Raw genomic sequence first — 19,940 nt, 5'->3', positions numbered from 1 at the left:
TCACGTTGATTTTGTTCAAGTATATTTAGCCTCGGATTAACTATAAAAAAATAGTTTTTAATACGAAACATTGCTCCTAATCTAACGTTCAAATATTAAAAGACATTGGATTTACAAAAAGCGAACCCGTGACCGATCCGAGCCTCGGTGACGGCCCGTGACAAAAAACAAACTTATTTAAAATTTGGATTAACGCTTCGAGCGGAACGAAACCCATACTGTTTGATCAAGTAAAGTTCTTTATTTACGCACGATCTCTGGAATTCTCGGATAAAGGGATACAGAGCATGATTTGGAGGTGGAGAGGAGGAATAAATAAAAATAAGAATTATAGCATGAACATAGTTGCTGACGTAGTAGAATTGGGTTGGAGTGTGGTACCTTATTGTTGTACCTACAATATTTTGATTTAAAGCCCATCTTAATGATAATCAGTTAGAGTTTAAAATTATTGTTTTACGTCTTTAGGACACTAAGGGCTGATTTTTCAATCGTTGGTTAAAACTTATTCGTCGAATAACGTATTAAACTATCATTTCAAAAATGTATTCTTCTTGCCTGTAATTGACAGTTTACAGGTGACATTTTAATATTATCGTGTAATACTTTATTGGACGGGTAAGTTTTAACCAAAGATTGAAAAAATCGGGCCTTAGAAGAAGATAAAACTTAAAGCTCGTTTAATATAATTGCAATACTCCGCAAACTTTAATAGTTTCTACTAATCTATGTAAAAAGCAATCATCATAAACTATAAAAGACGATAAAATTTAAAAGTGAAGTAATAAACAAGAGCACTATGAATTTAATGTTACAACAACTACAATCATTACGCTATTATAGGAATATTCAATTTAAGACATTAGAGAGATGAATTATATCTGTTGAAATATTCGCCTATCAAGTGTGATTTAACGAAAGCATCGTTTAAAATAATTTATAATGGCGAACGCAATAACTTTCAATTAACGGAGCCAAGGCTGAACACCAATGGACAATACGAAATGGGAGCAGAGGCTTCATGCGTTTTGTATTTGAGTACCATTTATGCGATATTTTGCTACCTTGTACCTATTGGCAAAATATAGATATAACAAAATATACTGCAATGTTAAACCCTTAAGAATAAAATGTTTTAACGATCTCTTTGATTGCTTGTGATAACACGTCATAACCAACTTTAAAGCACTCTTAAAATTGCCTCCAAATTGTGTACCAAGACGGAATCCGAATGTATGCCTATAATACTTAAATAGAAGACCCATTCACATCAGTTTCTCCTATTTCAACAACTTGAGTAACAGTTCCAGTTTGTTAATTAACAACGCGGTGAAAAATAAAAACAATTAACGCTCTTCATGAATAAAGAGCTCTGTCAAGTGAAATAGGACGGGGAAGGGTCTAACGAATATATGGCGTGACATTTAGTGGTACTTAACGGCGAAGTTAAATAGATGTATCAGAATGCGGCGCGGTCTAATGTTCCCAATTAGAATGTTCTAGTACAAATCGTACTGTCATGAATCATATGCATGTTAAACAATACAAAAGGAAAGTTACAGCTCGAAATTCTTAATCATACAACTACAGCGCAACACATTGTAGCATCGCAAGATGTGATTAGTAATAATGGTTCTGGTGTTCAATGGATCCAACAATGTATTCTCGCACTCGAACGCCAAAGCTTTCAAGTGCCGACATTTACATATTAAATAAGGAATTTAATGGGCGTCTCAGGAATATCCATCGAAAGATAAAGGATGCATATCTGACACTTCCCGTGCATTTTTCTCGCCAGATCAGTTACGATTTTGAGAGTAATTCAGTTCACAGTTGACACCATGAAACGGATGCTCGTGATTACATCTTTGTTAAATAAAAATAAATCGAATATCCGCTTCAATAAGGTTCAGTTTTCCACGTGACGGTCTTATTTGACTCGCTGCAATCAGAGTTGGATGATAAACAGTTAAACATTAAGTGCAATTTCATTTGGAGGAGCCCCATTCAAAATCGATTTATTCAAAGCAAACTGTTACTAAGTAAACACTGAGAGATGATGTCTTAGAATCGATGACGATAAATGTTTGTTTAAAAGAAACTTCATGCTTTTTTTGGCCAAGTTCATCTAAGTCCATTGATCTGTTCGTCTCGACGCCTCTCTGACATTGAGTGTTGTGTCAAGAATTAAAGAGATATGATTTTATAGTTCAATATTATTATTTGTTCTACAAACACTCTTGAAGTCATGTTAATTAGCACACGTATCAGTGGTTTTCTGATCGATACCGTATTTTTTGCTAATGTAATCGATGTAAGGACTATTATTTCATGATCTCCTCAAATAATACTTTTGGTATTGTTATGTACCTATAACTTCTTATGGTGTTCATTGACCTAAGTCGAATGTAGATCGTTTTACATTTTACGATTTGTTTATCGATGTATCTGTGTTGATCAAATAATCTCGAATATAAAATAAGTATATATCGATAATTTTAAATAATTTATTATAATGAGTTTACTGTCTCTTAATAATCTATCGATAAATTATTACTTATCACAAAAATTTTATACACAACCAAATGCCATATATGTATAAAACACAGACACTTAAAAAAGATGCATAAATCATTAAATCTATACATTGTTCAATAACAAGTTTTAAAATAGATATCATAGTATTGGAAATCTTGAAGCAGGTGCGAAATACCGTTAATAATCAAGGCAACTTGTTTGTCAACACAGACGATGTTTATCTCACACGAGGTGCTGATGCAAGCATAAATTGTAAAGTGAATTTTATATGAGATTATAAAACCACTTAATGCGCTGTAAAAATAATAACATCATGGGAATATAAATTTATATGATAGCTCTGAGTATAAGTACGTTGCTTGGAATATAATCCATACTTAATATTATAAATGCGAAAGTAACTCTGTCTGTCTGTTACTCAATCACGCCTTAACTACTGAACCAATTTGCATGAAATTTGGTATAGAGATATTTTGATACCCGACAAAGGACATAGGCTACTTTTTACCCCAGGAAATAGGATAGGTTTTATTCCGGAAATCCCACGGGAACGGGAACTATGCATTCAAAGAAAAACCTTTCTTTGAATGCGCGGGCGAAGCTGCAGGTGGAAAGCTAGTCGATAATAAATTGGCTAATGTAGTAAGTGATGTATAAAGAGTGACGGATATTGATTTTATAAAAATAGAGTAACTAGATGATGGTCAGGTTGACATGATACGTGAGTTAGAAAGTGGTCGGTGTAACTGTGATGGAAACATTAAAATAAAACCAAGCATTCCCACGCGTCAAGTTTAACAGGTTTGCAGTAACAAACAGACGTATTAGGTTTTTGCTATTCATTATCAAGAACTAGAAACTTCTCATGCTTTGAATTTAACGTATGCTGTTTAATAATGATGACGACTCGATTGGTCTAGTAGGTTTTGCCGCTCTATTCCAAGATTATCAACACGATAACTGTTTGCGAATAAACTTCATATGTATATTCAAGTATCTATACTAATATTACAAATCTGAAGAGTTTGTTTGTTTGAACGCGCTAATCTCGGGAACTACTGGTCCGTTTGGAAAAATTCTTTCGGTGTTAGATTGCTCATTTATCGGGGAAGGCTATAGGGTATATATCATCACGCTACGACCAACAGGAGCGGAGCCACAGGGGTGAAACCGCGCGGAGCAGCTAGTTTCATTCTAAAATTTAAATTTTTTATGTTCAAGATAAAATCAAATTAAAATTGGAATGATCTTCCACGTGTCGGTATTACATGAGATCACATATTATTCATCCATAAGAAACAAAACACGGCTGAAATGAAGCTCAAATATCATCTTAATTTCTCGAACGCAATATAGACGCTGCTATTGTTAAGATATGAAATACCGCAGCTGGTCATAAAGCGATTTGAATATGTCTGGAGCTTTTTGTTCAGCGCTTTTATTAATGTCGATCCATTAACGGATTTTATTGCTTAAAAAACTTGTTTGCTGCACAAATTGGTCGCCGTTCGGATTAAACGAACTGATGTGTTGTATTGGTGTGCCTCAAGGTACCACTTTATGGCCGCATCATAGCTTATATAATTAACGTTATAATTTTGTTTGGATCTTTAATCAATCGGAGTCAATGGTTGGTATCGTAAATAAAGGTGTCAATAATGCGTGCAATATTAATTAAATATAGGTACATATCATGCCAATTAATTCTTAATTAATGTTGAAATAGAAAATATCCTATTATTATTATTAAATTTTTTATGTGTTGTGTGTATTTAGACATTTTGTTGTTTGAGTTTAGAAAGTTTAATATAATATCTAGTCTTTCATATACCTACCTATACACATTACACATGTCTTAAGAAAACTAAATGTTGTGCTTTACTCCCAGCAAATAAATTAAAGTGCATTTAAATTAGCTCTTTAACGACCATCACGGGTTAAGATGAAGATCGGTAGCAGATGAAAGACGCATCGCTATTGACCTTATCTCGCTGAGAGCACGTTACAAATCGATTCCGGCGCACCAATGGGCTGGCGAAGCGCGCAAACATGGCGGTCGACGAACCTGCGCCCGCGCACAATTTGCATACCTAGTCGTTACATCACGAGTGACCATAACTAGTTTGACGATATGATTTGTTCGTGTGTCCGTGGACCTTGTTAGTACATGATACTCTGAGAATTGTGCTCAATTGGACGATGTCGTCTTACTTAACCAGCTAACGTATCGCTGATTCACATTGCTATTTCACTTCGTATTCTGTTTAAATGTTCTCTTGAAAAACACAGGTTGTTACACTTTCTCTATTAGCTTATTGACTGCGATTGCGACTGGTTTCTTTGACAGATTATCTGGTTTCCGATCTCTAATACTTCGGTGCACATTCGTGTTGATTAGTGTTTAAGTGTTATTATTTTAACCAATGATTTTATCAGTGTATTTAATATTAATCTCTTCTATAGTATCATAATTAAAAGTTTTCTAATTTTGATCATTGCCACACATTCTATCTAATGTAAATATGAAGAGATAAATTTTATAGCATTCTATGGAATATTTTCCTCATCAGCATCATTTAATATTTGAAAAATATTAACGTTTTCTATATCTTAATAATCCATCTAATCAGAATATAAATCGGGATCGATAAGTGGGTTTTGATCTGTGATCCCAGGTCACATAATGCTATCTATGATTGTATGATACGTGCGTACGGATCGTCTATGCGCACGCGCTGCCGTCACGTTTGACAGCTAAAATATCTATCGTGATTTGCCGTAAAATTGAGTTACTGACCTCAATGTTCAATCGCTGTTTTGATACTCTTAAAATGGTAAACTATTTATTTCATTATGAAATTAACTTTAAGCACTTAGTAGTTTAGTACGATATAGGTACCCAAGTAAAATTAGGTTTTTTCCTGGTTGGTCATATAAAAATTGTTTTTATTCTGTAAGTGTGTATAAGTGTCTGGTCACCTAACTAGTCTATTATTTTGGTAAATTTAAGACAATGGTTCCACCACACAACGCTAGTGTATGAAGTTATGTCTATGGGTTTTACTGTCAATAAAAAATCAGATTCGCTCGGTATGCATACAAATATGTGTTTTATTATCTAGTACAGTTTCTATTGCCATTTAAATAGCTTGTGGAATATAAAATGAATTTATTGTATTGTTATGTTACACTGTAACCGTGAGAATTGAATCAAAGTATCAATTATGAACCAATTTGCATGTAATAAATGGTACCATTAATAATTGACATATGCAGGAATTAATATTCCTGTTATATTGACGTTATCAGAAATTAACAATTTAATGTTGGAAAATGAACGCCTTATTATTTACAATTAGGTATATTATAAATTAACGATCGTATAAATAATTCCGTATTGTGAATGCAAAAACCTACCATTGATATGAATTGCGCAATTTAGACATAATTTTCTTTTGTTCGGGTCCCTCGCTTGTCTATGTCCCTCGTTTGTTGAAAAGAAAACGTAGGAAATTGTTATTGTATGAGAAATTTACTTCAATTTACCTAAGGAATGTCAGACACGCGAAAACATTTGTACTCGAAGTTACAAAGAAAGGACTATTATAATATTTTGCCTACATTCACCATAGGGAAAAGAAATAATTTTAACAACTGTTTATCGAATTACGGACGTACACGTTCATTTATCAAAAATATTACACTTCGAATCCCACAGAAAACAAATTACAATTATGTCAAAATTGGCAAATAACTCTGATTAGAGAGCAGCTCGCAGTAAGCCATCATTTCCTTGCATTTTTGGGCACCTGCCCTGCAACGCATGACTCACGCAAATATTGAAATCGGGTTTGTTGAACCAAATTCATTTCGAGTTAGATACAGAACCGCTGTTTATTCCGAACAGCCCCGGGCAGTCGGGACCAATTGCGAACAAAATGGCCGACGGGCTTACGAATCTTTCCCACAAACAATTCTATCTTACAAACGTTAACCTCAAATGTTCAGGGAGTGGCGAAATCACAGAAATTGGCATTAGGTATAGTTAGTTCATTAAAGTTGTTAAGGTCTCTTGAAATTCCATAATAATTGAAAGTATGCTTTCAAAAGAATAAGCTGAAATAAAAGTAGTATAGAAATAGATCTATTTTTTTTCATTTTGATAGAATAGATAATTAGTAAAACGGAATAAATTCTTTATTTGCTACAATCCGTCAGAAGTTCATAAAAATCGTCGCCATTATTGCGTCTTTATCAAATATATCAAAATGCCATATTAATATAAAGCCATAAATAACATTATTATATTCTGTATGCATAAAAGAACAATAGCTGTTGAATTTCATAACCCGTACGACGACGTTTTATAAGCTCAACAAGACGACTCTTAAATCATAATGTATTCACTAGTTAAATTTTACTCTTGGTACAAGTGAACGGCGTATCGCTTGAAATCATCGAAAACTTTGATACCATTACCCTTTGTCTCCCTCATAACCGTATCGTGAATTTATAGTTCACTTTGTACCTTGTATGGTTCTTAATCTGTTGCTTCTTCTCTATGGAAAGTTTCAATCGCTTCCTCTTTTGACTCAAATTCAGTTTTATTAGCATATAATGCATGAGCAGTGTGACCACGACCTAAGATCTGGAGCAGCGATGAACGTCGTGTGACTGGTTCTTGCATTAACACTATGTTTCAATTCTGACTGTATTTATTACCATTGTTTTAGAATTTCAAAATACTTCTCGTAAATCTTCATTCGTCATTCGATATTTCAATTCGTGAATGTTCGCTTGTTTTGTGAGTATTGATTATTGAAGCTTTGTGCTCTGTTAAAATACGTGACAAGGCAGTTTTTGTGAACAAAATTTTGCAAAAATTTATATATCTTAAAAGAACTTAAAGTCATCTTGCACTGAAACGTCAACTACATCCGGTACCAACATTCCCCACCGCAAAATCATCCAGCCCGTAGCATTTTAAATTGGAGCGATCACATACAATTTTGAAAACAATTAACCACTTCATGAGTCATAAGACAATTGACAACGTGAAGTCATTCCGTCCGGTGTGGACTGGTTATGAGGTAGCGTTGCGCTTAGCGTTCTGACCCGACCTCGCTCATTGATCCCGTGTGAGATTAACGCTGTCTGCTGAACGTTTCCATTTCAAGCCTCCCGGATGTCAAGATTGTCAGAATTCGTCTTGTGAACATAGGAGAAATTGTTCGCGATTTGATCTGAAGATTGATATCTTCAATCGGATGTAGCTTTCTTATCGTATAGTGATGGGTATCTATATTGATTTGACTTTGGTTAATCATTAACAAATACTCACACTTATCGTTTATGAGAGATCGATCAGGTTTTATTTATTTTATTTGATAAAGCCAAAGCCAGTTTTAAACATTTCTGAAACAAACACCAAGAAGCAAAGTAAAAAAGTGAATCCCACATGCAGCGGTACTTGTTGAACAAGACCGCATTGTAAGTATCCACTGAAAAACGAAGCATTCACGCTAAGTGAACTGTTTAACATAAACGTAGCAACGAGTGAGATTAATAAGACCACTTAGTGGCCTGCGAGAATCGCGTCGAAGCTTGAAATGAGCTGGTGAATCCGATTTAGATAACGCAATTGCAAAAAAATCACTCCCAACGTTTATACGATTCATTAACTTTAATGAACTACACGTGCTTTTGACTGTGAACAAGTATCGGCTTGTAACTCCGTATCACCATCGCAGATCAATGTAACATCCTCTTATCTGGTATCTTCTGTTTTAATAGCTTCTTCAATTTTCAAATAAATCACGTAGTTATATTTACAACGTGTTTTAGTTAGAGTTAAGTGCAAATTAGCTGTCGCGAATTCTTCCTTAACAGATTAAATCATGTTTGGGAAACTGAACGAGTTGGGATGTTATCGATCATATCTCGTCATTAATATAAAGATGGCGGAACCGTGTTGAGATCGGGCGATGAATACGTAACAATTGTTTAATTATTTCGGCGGCTTTGTGCCATATAGGGGAGAGAGCAGATGCAATTACCGCATGCGAGTGTTCGATTCGTGATAGTGTTGTGACAAACTCGGGCGATGTCGATGCTTGAAAGTCGAGACTATAAATCTAAAGGCAGGCCGAGACGACGTGCGCAGCCCTTTATTATAGCGAGACATGATTGCCCGCAGGCGCTTACCGAACAAAACGAGCGCCTTTGAAACTTGATTTTTTTCCACGGCATTCTTTACTCAGCCTCTCTTTAATTTTCGACTCTTAAAATATTTGTAATGACATTTACAGCGCTTTGTTCTTGATTTAAAATATGTCGCATCTGTTAATTTTTTGGTTGCGTTATTGCGTTTTGTTACACACATTTTCGATGACGTTGATTTAACACTGCTTGTTAAACAACATTCCCTTTAATTACATATCGTTAAGTTATTTTAATCTCAAAAAATGTATCTCGGATACTTTTACAAGATTATTATCGTCGATTAGAATTGATTCTTTAGTTTTGATGTCTATAACATGTTATCCTTGATTCGTGTCACCAAATTGTAAGCGTTCGTTCGTCTGATCGGAATACAGATTGGGCGGGAAACACGCGGTTCGCTGTTCTGCTATTTGTCACGCTTTTTGTCTTTGCTTTTGGAAATACCGATAACCTTTTAAATGAGAGAATTTTTACATAATGACTTAATTATAATATAGTCTGGAAATATACGCTATTATGCGCCTAATGCTATAAACATGGTTTCTAATAAAAATAACTAAAATATTTCATTGTTTTGCCACAAAATATCACTGCCAGAACAATTAAGCTCAAGCCGCACCTAATTTTAGTCTCCATAATATTCCTTACCACGAATTAAACTGTTCCAAGTAATAATAGCTATGTAAACATGTCAGCTGTAGGATGGGTATGCACGTGCATGTAACTCGATCCCTCTAATTTCATATTGTATCCCCTCAAGCGGTCAAGAGGACCTCCATTACTCTTTACTCTGTGCAAATTGAATCTGTATTAAAATGGCGTGTGTTATTTATGTTGGCGTTTATTGAATTTGTAGCTATCTATTTGTGACTTTAGTAAATGTAATATGTAGTTCAGAAAAGCATCTGAAGATTAAATATTACAATTGGAAATCTATTCGTTTGAATTGGTATACCTACTAAACGCACTATCTATATATACTGTTTGAAAGTTGATATAGGTATCTTTCGTCTGTAAAGTTTTAAACTGGTTAGATCATTATTGTTTCTCTTGAAATTGTACAGAGCAAGTCCTATTTGTTTTCTGTTTACACAAAACTGAAGTTGTTCTCTACTAGTTCGTTCTTACTAGTAAATCTTCCAAAACTTCGAACACAGCTTCACAACTCGTATGTCAACACGACTCAAATTACACGGCATCTGATATTGCATTTCCCCAAAACAAAAACTTACCCAGAATTAAGATGTAATCGAGCACAATAACATAATATAAAAACAGTTCCCGTTAAAACTTGATGTAAAATGTGATCCCACGAGAGAACAATGAACCTTCTATATGTTAAGTTCATGCGTAGATATGTCTTGTTAGTTGTTATATTTGAAACTATAAAGTTATATTCACACAATAAATTTTGGCCATTTGGTGTAAGAATACGTGCAAAATATTGTCTTAATTTTAATATCTCAACGAAAGAGTACCTTTATGGGAATAACAATAGATTTTTTCCGTATGTAATAGTCCGGATATAAGCAATAAAAATTATGGTAATTAGCAATGACGTCTTTTTCGGTAATTTATAGGTAAGTCTAATATTTTACGGAGTTCCTAGAGATATAATTTATACTCGTTCTTTTTACTGCGAATAAAAATTTATTCGTAGGTCTATAACTTTAATCACAGAACATATAATATATGTTCTGTGACTTTAATAGATAAATAATATTAGGATACTTGATCATATCGAGTCAATTGTTTTTTATACATTACGATAAACACAATTATGCCTTTCTAAGATATCCCTTCTTCCACGCAACGGTAATCTCAGGGGAGTTTTTGCTAAAAGTTTCTATTTCAAATACAGTTCCTGTGGGATAATTATATAGCGTAGTCATAACGAGCTTTATTTCTCGGTAATGCATACATAAAATAATAATACTTCCGTCAATAGATAGCTATTAGAACCCACTATTTTGTGTTATAACTTGCAACCAACAATATTATTTATAAACAGTGCAAAAAGTACCTAACCTTTGATTGTGCGTCTAAAACATGCAAATTTAATTTCGAAATTCATTCGTTATTGTATTAACACGACTGTCCATTGTCTATCATACAATCGATGTATGACATAAAGCCCAATGTCATAGCCTTGAAAAGCAGCCTCTGAATGACATGCGACTTTCAAATACGGATGTTGATGCTGTATAATTTAGTGTTAAATCATATGGTTGTGAATAATTTGAACTAATTCTATAAAAAACATCAAATTGACAGCATATGGTCCAGGATTGGACAAACTGAAATGGATCCAAATGGAAGGCACTATCATACAAGGGCAGAGTCATCAAAATCGGTTCAACCAGTAGAAAGTTCTAAGGTAACAAATCCATATTATTAAAGTCGAATTGAGAACATCCTCCTTTCTTTGAGATTCTCCACTGTTAGAAGCACAAGAAGAAACTAAGGAGAAACAGACTGATCCAGAAGTAATAATTTCAAATCAAACTAGACATAAGACGATTTGCCGCATATTTGTTTAGCTCAAAATGTTGCAGCAAAAAGAGAAATACCTCCCCGCGCCGTCCGGCACACGGACGCACACACGCGCGGCGCGTGGCTGTGTGCGTGCGTGGGAACGCGTGCGCCGATATCCACGCGTTTGCATTATTTAAACTGGTAAAACGTTTTAGGTGTTTCTATGGTTTTAATTTTTTAAATATTTATCCTAATGTATGGAAATTAGAATTATTACTTTTAATTTGATTAGATTAGGAAATAAATCCTTTAAATGTAAAAAAATGCTACTTTTAGCATTAGATAGATTCGTACACAAATTTAGGCTATTTAAAATTATATTGCCATAAAAAAAAATTCTAGATCCAGTTTCATACCATAGTCTTGTTACAGAAAAAAAAGTCAACACCTTTCCCTAATTAAAAGGACCCTTCATAAAGGTATATGAAAGGTTATTCAATCACCAAAAACGGTCGTGTGAACAGCTGTTCATATCCCAGCTTGTCCCTTTCTCCCAAACGATAGAGCTCGCACGATTAGACCTTGATCATTGCACCGCTTATCTCAAACATTAATATATTATCCGAGTTTACCTTTGAGAGTGATCTTGCTCAATTCTGATCTTTATTAAATTGTGTCGAAAGATCTATTGTTTTATATTCTACTTGTTCTTTTTAACTTTTAAATTTATCTGTGTCTAAATTATCGTTTAGGAAGAATTAGTCACTCATTTGCACATTTATTATTACAAACATAATTTCGTTTTCTTCATTTTCATTTAAAGTAACTGCTCCAAAATCTGCATCTGTTTTTGCCTTATTTATGTGCGAATAAAACCTTTAGTTTTTGGTAACACATACCTTTTTATTACCAGCCAATTACGTGAACATCTAAGCATAAATCACTGTCTATTTTCTTAATATGTCTACGTTTTTTCCATTTACCGTCTTAGCTCACGTCCTAAGCCCTTATAGGAGAATCAGGTCTATAAACATGGCATAAAAACATAATTTACGATCACATTTCCCATATTTAAATTCATAAGATTTTATCTCCTACTTGCATCGATTTGAAATGATTTCGCTGTAAGGTTATAGTTGTTGAATAAATTGAGTTAATATATTCTTTGTTTATAGCTCTTTATATTATAACTATTTTTATAGCAGATAATTTTATATATCTAGATTTAGATCTGACGTATTGCATAATTGCGATAGTTTTATTTTAGCATCTGTGAACTGAAAAAAAAAAAGCAAATGACGACTTTTATAAAATAGTTACGTAGGTTCATAGCCCAAAAATAGTTTGTTTAATTTCGATTTTCAAAAATATATAATATTTATCAATTGATTTATATTTTTAATTACAATTGGTACATTGTTTTTAACTACAATCTAATATTTATTTATTAAATAATTACTAGTTTCAAATGAACAATCGTTTTGTTGCGAGCTATTGTCCTCGGGCGTTGTACGTTTGTGTTTTATCGTGATTTGTTTTGTTTTCTATGTCTGTGTTTAAATTATTAAACAGTTGTGACTATTGCATTAACATTTCATTTATTAATGTTTTTATTTTTATATTTAGGATTTAAGATTAACATTAAGATATTATTTTTTATTTTGTAGGAAATATTTGTGATAAAAATATTTATTATTATTTATTTGCATTAATGGAATATTTTTTATTAATGTTTTACTCCATGAATAATCATACTTTGACCTTTATTTTATAATACAGCATATCATATTACCCGATTTTATTTTATATTTTTTTTTTCGCACGTTTTAATCAAGACACGGGGATATAGGTAATTTGTCAGATATTATGCAGATAAAAAACAACTTCTGTAAGACTATTATCAAAATTATAACATTGCATCTACTTAAAATGTTGTAGGTATACTTTATTATCTGTGACCATAGATTGTTCCATGATAATTCCCTCCAAATTTAAATCTGACAGATCTCTTCCCGCCATTTGCAAACCGTAATAATTAGGCATTGTAACATTAAAGGACACATACAAATTACACCTACACTTACAAATTACGACTGAAAGACTAATATATCCATGGCCATGAAATTAAAAAAAAAACACCTACATAATCTATAACCATAAAAAAATCCAAATTCAAATCTGACAGATCTCTTCCCGCCATTTGCAAACAATAATTAGGCATTGCGACACTAAGGACACAGATAACCTGAGGTCAGCCCCTACCGCCACGCCCAGCCCGTCCACCAATCGCGACACACCTAAACTATCTAGTCTAGATTGCAATTACTATGTCATACCGATTCGAATGTACGCGAACTTTGACATTATGTGGTGTACACTGTGCACTGGTTTTTGCATTTGTTTCATTATGTACCTACTCGGCCAAGATATTCTCAATGCTGAAATCTTAATATGTATATTTGCTCTAGTAAGCTTTCTCTTTGTAAAAGTTCCGTCGCAATTTAAGTCCATATTTATAACCCTAGTTATCTAAAACGACCAGATTTTTATAACATTTGTGACGTTCGAATTGTTTTCGCCCGAAGTAGCAATAAATAAATAAAAGTACAACTTAATAAAACAGAACTATGGAACTACATCTAGTTATATTAAAATAACAATATCAAAACTGTTCCAACTATCAACAAACAAAAACCGTGATGTATCCCACAAGTAACTCCAGTCACCTCATAATGTTTACTATTTATCAAGCTCAATAAATATGATACAAAGCCATCATGTTTATTATAATGGCCCCGAGCGTTGTAGGATCAATACAGCTTATCATGTTTAGCATCGCCAAGCCCTATCGCATAGGCTACATCTAGTTCTAGAAAGTTCTAAGAATAGTCTATGAAAGATAACGCCTGATGCTCCTTGCGAATGTCACAATATCTGTCTTAATATTCACATGAAAAGTTGGAACCTGGTATTTTTGGAGTCTTTTTACGTAACGTTAGTTTAACTGTTGTTATTAAACATATTTTCTGCTTAACTTGTCTATTGTCATTTATACAAAATATTTTGAAATAAATTACATATAAATACGTTATTTACGATTCATTCATATCCGAAATAAACTACAAAAGAACGCCCACTATAAAATTTACATACAACGCTTATAGAACCATTCTTCGTATACATCCATTGTAGCACGACTCAATTCGAAATAAGTACTTAGTACATGTTCGCAAAACAAATTCACCGACTTCTGTTTACATTGCTGCCGGTTCCGCTTAATTGGACATATTTAATGCTTACAAAGGAGCAATGTACGTCAATGCGCTCGTAAAATCCGCCGGCTACCGCGCGGTTTATAGGCCCATAAGTTTCAACGCTTATCCTTTAAACCTTTACATTTAGCCTTAAGCCGCGTATAGATTAAGCGCGGCAAACCATCGAACATTGGCGCGCGCGACGGCCGCGCACTATGTAGACGGGATAGGCGCGCGCGGCGACGCGAACATTGCCGCGCTCGAACGTGCCGCGGGGCGATCCGCTCACTGTCGGTTTTTGAGACCGCATCAAAGGAGAAAATGACTATACTTTTGGCGTCCTACAGAAGAGATGTTCGTGATGGATCGCCTGCCGCGCGCGGCAACTACGTTCAACTTAAAATATATCTACATATTGGCTCGCGCAGCAAATGATCGTCAACTCTGGTCGAACATTGGCTCGCGCGGCTGCCGCGCTTAATTTATACGCACCTTTACAAATTCCAGGGTCAGGATTGTTGTAAAGTGGCGGTAAGGTATATGGAATGGTTTATTTTTCTCGGCACGTTTAAGTAGCCTATAGAGTCCCATATTATGTAAGGCAAAGTTTTGAAAATGCGCTGTTATTTATTGTAGATTTATCTTAGTAAATAAACGAACTTAAAATCTACTAGTTCTAAAAACTGTCCAAACATTTTATGGCCATCACCGAAGTATTTATCAACCAATTCCACCATCAATCTTCCTTTATCAAGAATTTTATGCACCATCCCACAGTCTATTTTACATAAAAATAACGGCTCATAAGTATCGACAGTTCGTATTACCATATACAGGTTACCGCTAAGTTCCATTCAAGGTACTTAGGATTTAAATGGTGATAGAATCTAGAACGAATCGCATTTGGCTCAGCAGGAACTGCCTTTAATATCTTAGCGTTTATGACCACTGGTACTGGTATCCAAGTTTTACGAGATATATTTCTAGTTATTACGTAAATTGGTGCGAGTCTATTTGATGGTACTTCTGTATAGCATAAAACCTTGTTGTAAAATTGGTTATTGTTTAGACATATTTATAGAAAAGCGTCCGTTAAATTGCAAGAATGAGATAGTTTTTACCTAATATTTCAGTTGATAAAAGCATGCTACTTTTTACTACTACAATTTTTTTTATAAATTCTTCATAAAAAAAGGTGTTGCAAATATCTGAATATAAACCATCGAAACGGGAAAGAAGAAGCCCTCTAACATCCAACTGCGCAAGCGCAATTAGGTATGGTCTTGTCCTTATAGTACTTTTTCTACTAACTAACTGTATTGCCATATGCGCCTAATGACTACAGGAATTGGACTGGTCGAGCCATCTGATGAGAAAAAGATGGAATCACATTTTTATGCATCTTCCGTAACGGTTTCATAGCAATATCTTTGGATAAGTAGCACAATTTGGTAAATATCGGAAATGACATGCAAAAATTTGAGTTTAGATGTCCATTTTTGATACATATTCAGTGCTATGAAATAAACAAAACGTGTGTGCTGAGCACATGTGTCAGAAGTGAAACTTTTTTGGCAAGATTCAAAGATAGCAAAGTCGTCGCGTTACTCCATGACGTGACGGTACGGTTTTACTCTCAAAGAAGTTTTCTAAAGAAGTTTCACTTCAAAAATCGTATAATAAAATAAATAAGGTATTTCTGTATATATCACATACTTTCAAGTTTGTCCATGTGATCAAACAAATATTCGAAAATACAACAGTCCGAGTGGCAGGGAGCCGCTGGATGCAGGCCGCCGGTGACCGGTCGTACTGGAAATCCTTGAGGGAGGCCTTTGTCCAGCAGTGGACGTCCCACGGCTGAAACGAACGAACGAACGAACGAACAACAGAAGTCACCTACAAAACAGATTTATAACCTCACCACGATCACGCATTAACCCTAATTAGCCTACATCTTAATTATACACCAATAAATGATCGCGATAGCGCGCATGCGCATCAGATAGCCTGCTGGCTGCTACATGCGCGCTTCCAGGAACCGGCCACGTGAGGTCCAGCTTTATGTCCAGCCATTTTCATATTCCGTTGCAGGATTTGAGGCCTCTATTGTTGGAATTTTTCCTTATCCTTTTTTGGACATTGTAATAGTATTGAGTAGTCAGTAGCCTTGGTATTTCATGAACAATACGCATGCAATGTGTGCAATTTAGGTCAATAATAATATGCAGAAGATGTCTGATCCAAATATGAGTACCTAAGTTAGAAAAAATCTGTTTATCGAAATAAAGCTACATTCTGAAGATTACAGAAACTCAATAATATCCGAAAATTCATTTACGCATCGTTCTAAAAAGCAGTGTAGAAACCACTTTTTCATACTCGAAATGTCATCCAGAGATTACCAAATTCGAAAACATTGAGTCACTAAACCATTTACTGGATGAGACATATTGGACAAAGGTTAGAACCTATGTTACCCTAGAAGTTCATCGTGGCCATATCGAATAACCCAACAGTTACACGCAGTATATATTTATTACTTCGTTCACCACGACATGGGATCCCCTGTCGGACAACATAAATTATTGCTCTGGAACGGAACTAAAGGTGGGGCTAGATTGTACAATGTTCGTTTAATTGATGATAAACAGTGTTAATATTAAGTTACTGCGTACAGTGTATTCCGGGTTCTAGGTATGAGTGGAAGTCGTGTTTTGATTTATAGACGATGTAGTGTATTCAGGAATTGTTCTTACAATGTTATAGATATCAATGCTTGTGTTAATTTCCAAATAATGGTAAAAACAGGGGAAGATGATATATCATTCACTTTGCATGCATTCATATTGCAATATTCATTGTACTGCAAAAAATTGTAATTTCGCTAACAATTTTGCTACTTAAAATAGCAACGTGATTTTGAACCTTAAAATCGAAGCGTCCAATATCAGAAATATCTGCCAAGATTTCGTTCAATCTCTTTTCACGGCAATTACTTGGAATAAATGACGTCATCCCCGGGACAAAATACAAAATGATAATTGGCACTATTATAGCAATCCAATGAATAAGGAATCACATGGAAGTGACATACCTACAAAAAAAGTGTGGCCGGCGCCATATTGCTTGTAACAAAACATGGCGGTGTTTAGTGCCGAGAATATATCGATAAACATTATTATGTTTATCGATATAAAAATAATATTAATATATTTTTTTTGAAGTTATACTTCTTTTGGCGCGTAACTTCTAACGCGTGTACATAAACACACACTCTTTTTTTATTTATTTTAACTTTATTGTACAAAACATAGAAGTAAAATTACAAATGGAAAAAATGACAATGCCAATTAATAAAATTAAGTATGACTATATATATATATATATATATGATATATATAAGGATTACGGTAGACTTACAATTTGGTAATTTCAGTTTTGAGGAATGTAATATAATGAAACAACATAATATATACTAATATAGGTATATAATAGTATTTTATTACGATGAACAACACAATATACAGTAATTGTATTTATTTATTTATAAATAATAGACAAAAAAAACAATAATATATAATAATAGAGAAAATTATAGAGCTAAACTATTTTGTGCAGCCTGGAATGCACTCGGATACACTCTGTTCATTTTTGAGTTCGGGATTTGAGGCTCAACTGGTACCTGGAAATGAAATGTCACAGTTTACATTAACTAGCATTGTTCACTTTACATTTAAACTAAAATGCAATAGATTTTAATTAAAAGGGCAATGCTGATGGTTTGAAATTAATATCAACATTAGGGCTTACAATAGCGGAACTTGAATTTATATTTTTGGTTTTATGGCATTGAAATGCTTTATAAATATAAATTTATAAAGAATAGAAAAATAACTTAAAACACCCCATGTATTTAAAGTAAATTGCACTTTCCCTCAGTCAATAACATTTCAACAACCAAATATCACCCAAGTTTGTACTCAAAAAATCATATAAAACCATCTTAGTTTGTTCACAGGCCTCCTTCAAAATAGGAGAAACGTTAGATTATAAATGACAGCCCTAAATCTAAATAAAAAGACCAAAAGTAAATTGGAAGACATCACGTGTCTACAGATAAAAACCTCACCCTGTGTGAATGCAGCGGCAGACATACTGGTATAGCATCATCGTGCAGACTAATCACATCCATTGTTCTATTGAAAGCACTTTCGGGGAAATGTAGGGAACATACTATGATATTATATCCTTTACATTTGGCTTGATATTTTCAGTTTCAATTGCTTCTAACCATTCTCCTTTTCTATTTTCACTTCTTGGTAACCTTCAAAAAATGAATTTTTAGGTTATTATAATTTTAGTCCTGACCTGACTTATTTGTAAATACATTTTTAAAGTACCTACTATAAAAGCGATTAATCTTACTTAAGTTAAAATTCATATTAGGTAAATTTAAGTGTTTTATTTTTCCTTCTGCTGCTCTTGGCAAAATTCATTTGTTATTTTGGAAGTGTATTCACCAAAGCAACTATTCTTAAGATTAATGACACAGCCTTGGGAGACGCACGTCTTCATCGAACATTTTGCTGATGTCGATATTATATGCCATCACTAGCACCCAAATTCATTATTTTACTAGAACGAAAATATACAAAATAAAGCTATATTTGGTAACAATTTTGCACTGAACATAGTCTGTGAATACTCCTCAATTCAATATACATGAAAATAACTAAATCAGCAAAGAAATAACTAATATTTCAGTCAAAACGTATACATACCGGTGCAAAGACAAACTTTTCTGGTTTTCATTCTTTCCGGAGCCACATCCCACAATACTGCGCTTTGGCATTATGCCACTATTTGTCCTTGACCACTCTATATGTTTTAGACACAAATGTTTGTCACAATCACAAAAATATTCAATATTTTTCAATGTTTACTACGGAGCAATGACAGAGCATGTACATCGTATTAACGAGAACATAAAATGGCGACCGGCCACAGTAGGTATTTGAGCTAACTTCAAATGTCAAGCGGTATAGAATTAGCACTGACTGACGTATAGTCATATTTTTTCACATACCAGAATATTCATTAGTTAGAAAGAGACAGTATTAGTTTTATTATTTCGGTATCGAAATGCATGATATTTGTATAATCAGTTGTTTGTATAGAACAATATGCCCTGTCCATAGGATTCCTTAGTCATTGTAGCAATCATATCACATAAACGGGCATTTAATTCTAGCCACAAGGCGTCTGCGCAAAAAGATGACACCGGCTACCTGAAGACGATTATCTTTAATAATGTACCTTTTGTCCTGGGATAACGATGGACTAAATCTTCATTATAGTGCACCCTATAAATCCATAGCTATCAACGATCGCTTGAATTGCAGGATTTTAGATAAGCTCATACTATTTTTAAAGATTATTTATAAGTTG

The 19,940-nt window shown here is 34.0% G+C and overlaps 1 protein-coding gene and 1 long non-coding RNA gene across 4 annotated transcripts in view; one reads left to right on the top strand and one right to left on the bottom strand.

Annotated features, from left to right (window-relative positions):
- The window catches only part of LOC123704982 (neurogenic locus Notch protein), a 127,721-nt gene that overhangs the window by 55,893 nt on the left and 51,888 nt on the right, over positions 1-19,940 (top strand). The window lies entirely within an intron of this gene.
- On the bottom strand, positions 18,015-19,313 carry LOC123705273. 2 transcript variants are annotated; one of them, XR_006753288.1, is made up of 3 exons: positions 19,274-19,313; positions 18,622-18,816; positions 18,015-18,174 (listed from the first exon to the last, which is right to left on the bottom strand). It is a non-coding gene; the product is annotated as an uncharacterized LOC123705273 (long non-coding RNA). The 2 variants fall into 2 exon arrangements; XR_006753287.1 differs by lacking the exon at positions 19,274-19,313 and adding an exon at positions 18,897-18,913.

The sequence above is a fragment of the Colias croceus genome, chromosome 2, assembly GCF_905220415.1.
Source record: "Colias croceus chromosome 2, ilColCroc2.1".
Lineage (NCBI taxonomy): Eukaryota > Metazoa > Arthropoda > Insecta > Lepidoptera > Pieridae > Colias > Colias croceus.
Note: the sequence above shows the minus strand (reverse complement) of the source record. Positions and strands in the feature narration are given on the sequence as shown.